This window comes from Sciurus carolinensis, chromosome 9 (genome assembly GCF_902686445.1).
Source record: "Sciurus carolinensis chromosome 9, mSciCar1.2, whole genome shotgun sequence".
Taxonomy (NCBI): Eukaryota; Metazoa; Chordata; class Mammalia; order Rodentia; family Sciuridae; genus Sciurus; species Sciurus carolinensis.
Window position 1 is genome coordinate 108,511,528 of NC_062221.1, and position 7,513 is coordinate 108,519,040.

Below are 7,513 nucleotides of genomic sequence, written 5' to 3' on the forward strand. Positions count from 1 at the left end.
TATATTAATTTCTTTTTATTTTCTTATTGTATCATATGTAACAATATTTCAAATTAAATATGTTTTGTAGGTCAATAAGTTTTCACATACAAAATTTTAGCACTCCACAGAAAAATCGGTAATAATGCTTAATATGTTTTCTAATATGAAATTACCTTAGGAAAACTTTATATCAGTTGACAAAATATTCAAAACTAAAGTATGGGAAATACATGAATCTGCAGGTTAAATACATCATAGAATGCAAGCTATGAATTATGTTTTCCTGATGTAATAACTAAAAGGATTTTAGTCTCACTTTATCTTATTCTGAATACAGATTTGGCTTATATGATGCCTATTACTGTTCTTTTTGCCAGATGAGGAAAATATGATTTTCTATTGTAATTACATTCTATTTTACTTTCTAAAGTGAATAGTAATAGTTAACATGTGTTATAAATGAAAAAAATGTTTGTTTGATACAATAGTGAAAACAAGGAAATAATACAGTTTTCAGAGGATTAGACCATTCACTATGTTATGTAGCTATAGGATATGAAAGTGATTATTGGATTTATACCAATACAAATGGCAGAGTCAGGAATCCTAGGACTCAACGTCTCCATTAAAAAGAATCCAAGTAATAAGAAAACCCCTCAGAGTCACCTTTTGCATACTTTGAAATGTAGACAGAAAATGAAAACACCTAACGAAGCTTAAGGAAGGAAACATAAATGCAGTGTAGTAGGAGTTCTACGGATTTTTATAACAACTCTCTCAGCCCTGACCCCAGTTCAGCAGCAGTCATGAAGACAACAGCAAGCGTTCCTGGTTGAACTTGTGAGAACCAGACTCAGCAAAACCGATTTTGTTCTCAAAGAATTGTGATTGTGTGTTGTTTCCTATCTGGAGGAAACCATAAAGTAGGGCACAGAAGTTTCACCATTGTTTCATACAACTTGAAATAGTCACAGGACTAAGATAGCATTAGTGGGGATGTTTTGGCTACAGGTATCCTGAGAAAAATTTTAATAATAGCACACTATGGCAAGGGAGAAAGAGAATACATCAGGACAAACAGTAGAAGGGCCATAAATCCTGGGAAGAGGTTGGGAAAGGAGATCCATTGGGGATAAAGGGCTTTAAATAGCTCTCATGTACATCAGGGAATTGTGACAGGCATCCTGGCTGGATAAGTGTTTAGCAAAGGCTTGAGAAGACCATCTTTCAACTCCGGTGAAACGTTAGGCTTCCCATAAGCTATGAGTGAAGACTGAGGCAGAACTGTGAGTGGCTTGGCCAGAGATTGAAGGAGGACAGATACAGTCGATATGCAAAGAGTGAAATAATACGGGTCCCCCTTATTTTTCCTTTCTCAGATTCAGGTATTTAAAGCAATTCTGTTGAAACAATGGGCTATTACTAATCTAAAGAAAAGCATCATTGGCCGTATATAAGAAAACAAATATTTTACAAGAAAGCTTAGCACAATAAACATACAACAAATTTAACCTGTGACAAATACCCAAAAAAAAAAAAAAAAAATCTCTGTGGAATGGTGAGCCTGTTTTCCTGATTTATCATAATTTAGTATTTAAAATTTGCACTTTCAATAAGAAATTGTCGGGCATGCAAAGAAAAAGTATTGTTTGTTTACACAATCTGGACAATAAAAAGGCAAGTCACAGACTAAATGTTATTATTTGCAAAAAAAAAGAAGGGTGATAAAGGACTATTTCCCATGTATACAAAGAAATATGAAAATTCAAAAATAAAAATAAGCAATTCAATTAAAAAATGGGCCACAAAATTTAACAGCTATCTCAAAAAAAAGACAAGCAGATGATAGCAAATGAAAGGATATTTTACATTTTTTGCCATAGTGAAAATATAAATTAAAATAACAATGAGATAGCTGTATAAACCAAATATGGGTCAGAACATGGACTGTAGTGGGTATAGAAAAAAGTAAAGCCACTTCGCACAGAGTTTGGCAGCTTCCTACAAAACTAAGCATAGTTTCATCACACAATTCAGCAACTACACTTCTTGGTATGGGCCTCAAAGGAACTGAAAACTTATGCCTATTCAAAAAACAACACATGGATGCTTATAGCAGCTTTATTGAAAGTTTTCAGAACTTAGAAACAACCAAGATTTCCCTCTGTTGGTAGATCAATTGATTGGTGCATTTGGACAATGCAGTATTATTAAGCACTAAAAATAAATGAGCTATCATGCCATGAAGAAAATAAAGGAAACTTAAATGCATGTTGATAAGTAGCAGAAGTCAATCTGAAGAAGCTCTTTAGAATCTGTGTGATTCTAAATCAAAATCCTTGCAATTTATCCTGTGTATAATGACTAATTCTAAAGTTTAGATGAAAAGGCAAAAGACCCAGAATTCCCTTCATTGTATTGAAAGAAACACGGAGGGATGTGAAGACAAAAATTGGAGTACTGAAGGAACTTATTATTAAACCAACTGTATTCCAAATATATAACATTCAGGAAAAATGCAAAACAATGAGGAAGCAAAATTACCAGGGCTTATGAGGGAGGGATGAATAAACACACCAAAGAACATTTTTATAGAGTTGTGAACCCATCCCGTGTGATATTGTAATTGTGGATACATTCCATTATACATTTGTCTAGATCCATAGATGTTCAACACAGTGAAACCTAAGTTAATCTATGGATGACTATGTGACAACTGGGTGATAATTATGCGACCACATGGGTTCATTATGTATAATAAATATACCATTCTGGAGTGGGGGTTGTGGATAATGGAGAAGGCTATGAATGTACAGGGTTAGGGCATATATAGAAAATTTCTGTACCTTCCCCTCAATTTTTCTGTGAACTTAAAACTCTAAAAATAGTCTTAAAATGTCAGCATTTAATTTTATACTCAAAAGTAGAATTAGTTTTATGTACTTAATACTATTTGGAGACTTTAAAAAACCAAAGATCAGAGTAATATGACTTCTTTTATGTTTGGGAAACACAAGATGCACTGGTAACAAATATCTCACAACGTTTTGCAGTAAATAAAATACCATCTTCCACAGGGACTCAGCAATAACAACATAACTTATCTTCATTGTGCTAGCCACCTGCACAGCTCTGGCTGAGCAGTGACTTGGTTCATGATGAAGAATATGCTCCAGCAAATTGGTTTCTCTGTAATAATAAACCAGTGGATTGACACCATTGTAGAACTCATATTTCCAGAAGGTCAGTTTGAAGTAAGTTCTTTCAAATCAAGTCTCTAAAAATAGAAATTTGTCTCAAAGACAGGAGAAAATGTTACAAAATTTCCTCTTTGATGTTAGTCCTACTCACCCACATATTATATTACATATTTCCTCTCTGGAAGCTATATTATTTAAGTTTTTGGTTTTGTCTGCATCTGTCAGCCTCATATTTTACCTTGTGTTCTGCTTAATTAATAGAAGAGGATATAGATGACTTAAATTAGACTATGTTTAATATATTGCCAACATAAACACATGTGGGACTGTAAAATAGTCTATTTTTCAAACAAATTTTTTGAGAATCTGAAATATAACAGAAATTAGGCAAGAATGTAGGTGATATAATGATCAATTTTTGTCATAGTGTGTTCTGGGAGTTATGTTGTGCTCAGAAATATTCATAATATGTCCAAAGAATTACAGAAAGTTGGATTTGGTCCTCCAAAGCCTTGATAGAAGGGGAAGAGTTAAGAGAAACCTAACAGTTTTAATCATGTTCCTCTGCTGCCTTCCATTAAGAGAATGAATTAAAGGTGCCTTTGGAGGTGGTTTCCACCAATGTAGGGGGTCTTTGCTGAGGAGCACACCACAGAAGTCTGTGGAGGTGAATATGAAAAGAGAGAATGAACTTAGGGTGAAGTTGGTAGTGTGCCACAGAGACATGCAGTGGATTAAATTTCAGTCTGTTGGCCCCTGTTTTCTTTCAATGCAAGAATCTAAGGAACTGAGGGATCATTAAGAAGCTCATGGATGCATGGATGATTAAGAAAGGAGGGAGACAGCGAGAGTCTGAGAATTTTGGCTTTGAGGAATTGTGACTATGAGGAAGGTAGAATGTACAAAAAGGGAGATATTTGAACACACAAATGTGTGTGTGTGTGGGGGGGGTGTTTATAGCCATGAGGCTCCTAAGTGAAATGAAAACTCACATTCATGAGCTGTTGGACAACAGTAGTAAAGAAGAGAAGGAACTACAAGTGATGGAGTACTTGAGTAGGCAAAATACAGAGAAAATGGAAAGAGAAAGGTTAACACAGGACATGGGAACTTCAAGAAGCGAAAATGAACAGCTGAGTAAAGACAGGCCTTCCCCAGACGCATATAAAACCAGAGTGAAGGGAAGTGTGCACAAGCTTAGTGAAAGCCCTGGAGTGAAGACTTCACTTTCATGGTATTTTGTATGAATTGGATTTTTTTTTAAAAGACAAAAATTTTAACAATTTGCTTACTATGAATGCTGAGGAAATAGAGGTAGAATGTCTTCAAAAGGTTGGCTCTGAGAGATTGAGAGATTTGAGGGAGTAATTTAGAAGGAGATGAGAATGCAAGGAGAAGGAAGAGGAAAAAGTTCTCGTGTTCTAACACCACAAGGATCACTTCTGTTTCAAGATTTGTGTCTGATCTGAGGGAAGAACAGAATGATAATGGAGAATAATGAGAATCCCCATTTCAAGAGTATAGAAAGTTAGTCCATTACACAAGATACTTTTTATCAACTTATTGAAACAGAAGATTTTGTAATCTACAGTTTTGACATTTTATCACCCTTAAATTCCTATGTTGAAACCAAATCCCTAATGTAATGTTATTTGGCCCTGGGGGCTTCCAGATGTTATTAGAGACTTTGTGAATATTAATGCCCTTATAAAAGAGGCCTCAGAGAGCTGCCTTGTCCCTTTCAACATGTGAAGACATAGCAAGAAACCGTCAATGCATTTTTCTTTTATACTGATGATTAAACCCAGGATTACTTTAATACTGAGCTACATCCCCAGTCCTTTGCATTTTAAATTTTGGGACAAGTTCTCACTAAGTTACTTAGGGTCTAGCTAAGTTGCCCAGACTTGCCTTAAGCCTGGACTTCTCCTGCTTCAGCCTCCAGACTTGCTGGAATTGCAGGCATGTACCACCACACCTGGCTCTTAAGAAGGTGCCCTCTGTGAGCTCAAAAGCCCTTGCCAGACGTTAAATCAGACAATGCCTTGATCTGGGAGTTTGCGGCTTCCCAAACAAGGAGGAATACATTTATGTTGTCTGTTAACCTCCTAGTTTCTGGTGTTTTGATACATCAATCCAGACAGATTAAACATTTTTCATATATCATTGTTTTGGCTCTGTAAGCCTATAAGGCAGGAGGGTAAGACCCACCTCCTCTCTACATTGCTTCTACTTATTTCTACCAGGCTAGGGACTGGCCTAGATTTCTGTTATTTAATAAAACATTTCCTCTTTGCCCTTAGCTGTCAGTCCTCAGCTTTTATCTCTAAAACAGAAAATTGTGAATTTTTAAGTTAACAAAATGGTGATACTTATCTACCTGAAAATTTAAAAAGATATAGTTTGTGGATATGAGTGTGATACTTTATAACGAGGATACATGTAATGGCATTATATCTTCTATTGAATTACTGAAATGATTGTGCTTGACTAAAATTTCATGGCTTTTTAATTACCATGTAATAAGTGACAAATGAGATGTGAATATTTTTACTTGTTTCAAACAAAGCTCTATCTTTGGGTTCCAGTTAGTAATTTATAAGCTTATATAAATGTATACTATTGAAAAGCATTTGTGATAAGAATTCAAGTTTCAAAAGTCACATTTCCAGAAGTCTAGTCTCAAACATTAAATTTCATGCATTACATTAAAAAAAAGAAAGAAAGAATAAAACGAAAGCCTCTATTTTCTCCTAAGGTGTTACATTAGGAAGAAAAATTTTTAAAGACATTGAGGTAGTACCTATTCTCTTTATTCTATTATCAAGCTGTCCTTGTTGACAGCAACAAGTTGACTTTCTGCTTGTTCTTTCAAATAATCAATCATTGTAATGTCTACAATCTCTAAAATCTTAATCTGAACTTTACTTTCTTCCTCTGAAATCATGTCTATTTGTTATCATATTACTGAAGGTGGCAAACAGTAGATCAATACTGTTAATATATTTGGGGAACAGACATTTTCTCTCCTCTACCTCCTTTGTTCCTAACTATGCTTCCTGTTTGTTCTGCAAATGTTGCATCAAGCTTCTTGGTATTCCTGAGCCTGCTATGCCCTTTCGCTTTCTTTCTGTAGAGAGCTTTCTCTTTCTTCCCACAAGTACAAAGTTTGCTCAACATTAATGAACAACACTAAAGGTCATACCTGTGAAAACATTTCTGTCTTACCCTGAGAATCTTCCTTTTATTTTTGCTCATTCAACAGAATAAACCATGGTATAGAAATTTTTTGTGGAGATGCCAATCTTTCAAACTAATTATGGGCCTAAATCTTGGAACAAAAAGAGCCATTTTTGTACTCAGAAAGTAGCATGGAACCTTGCACATTTTTGAGAAATTAATGAGTGGTAAGTGCACAAATCCATATCCCCAAACAGTAGTATTTCAGCTGCAACTAACTGGGAACCTTTTCCCTACTCATCTAAGAACTGAAAGACATTTTATTTTTGATGAAAGAGTATTCTGAACCTTTAACCAAATTTTAGCGAGTATAAAGAAGGTAGAAAACCCTGTGAATTTTTAAACTTCATATCTTTCTTTGTCTAATTAATCATGTAAGTGTCACATCACTTGCAACAAGTACTTTTCTGGGTTCTAGGGAAACCAAACATCCTCCCTGACCTAAGAAGTTAACAATGAATTGGAGGATCAGACCAGAGGGACATCAACAATTTTCATAAGATGTAGGGCACAATAAAGATAATAAATAAAAGAATAGTTGAATGAAAATATTGAGTCATTAGGCATAACTCTACTTACAGTCATTATCTGAAGCAGTTCTCACTGCTAAGGTTATTTTTAGGCTGAATGGGATAATTGTGCACCCATTTCTTATTTTACAATCTGAAAGTACCCACACACAAACACATACCCACACACCCACACCCACACACACATATAAATCATGTGTTTAAATGAATGTACTTCCACTAATAATCTAAGAATTGTTACTTTCTGTCCTGCAGTCATGCGGATTTATGCTCTTCAGCAAGAGATCATTTCTTTTGTTTCTTTTATTCTTGTCCTGCCCTCTGGAAAGTGGTATAAGCACTTTCCACTTAAATAATTTTAAGTGGTTACTGAAAAAATGAATGGAAGTGCTGTGAGAAGGTATCTGTTGCTGATAGTGTGATAAAGTTGGAATAATGCTGTGTCGCTTTTCCCAGCCACATGGTGCAACTTGTGCATTCTCTGCTTTTGTCCCTTTTCTTCTGCTCTTACTGATGCTCCTGAGGGCTGTAATTTTTCTCTTTGCAATATTGCACAGAAAT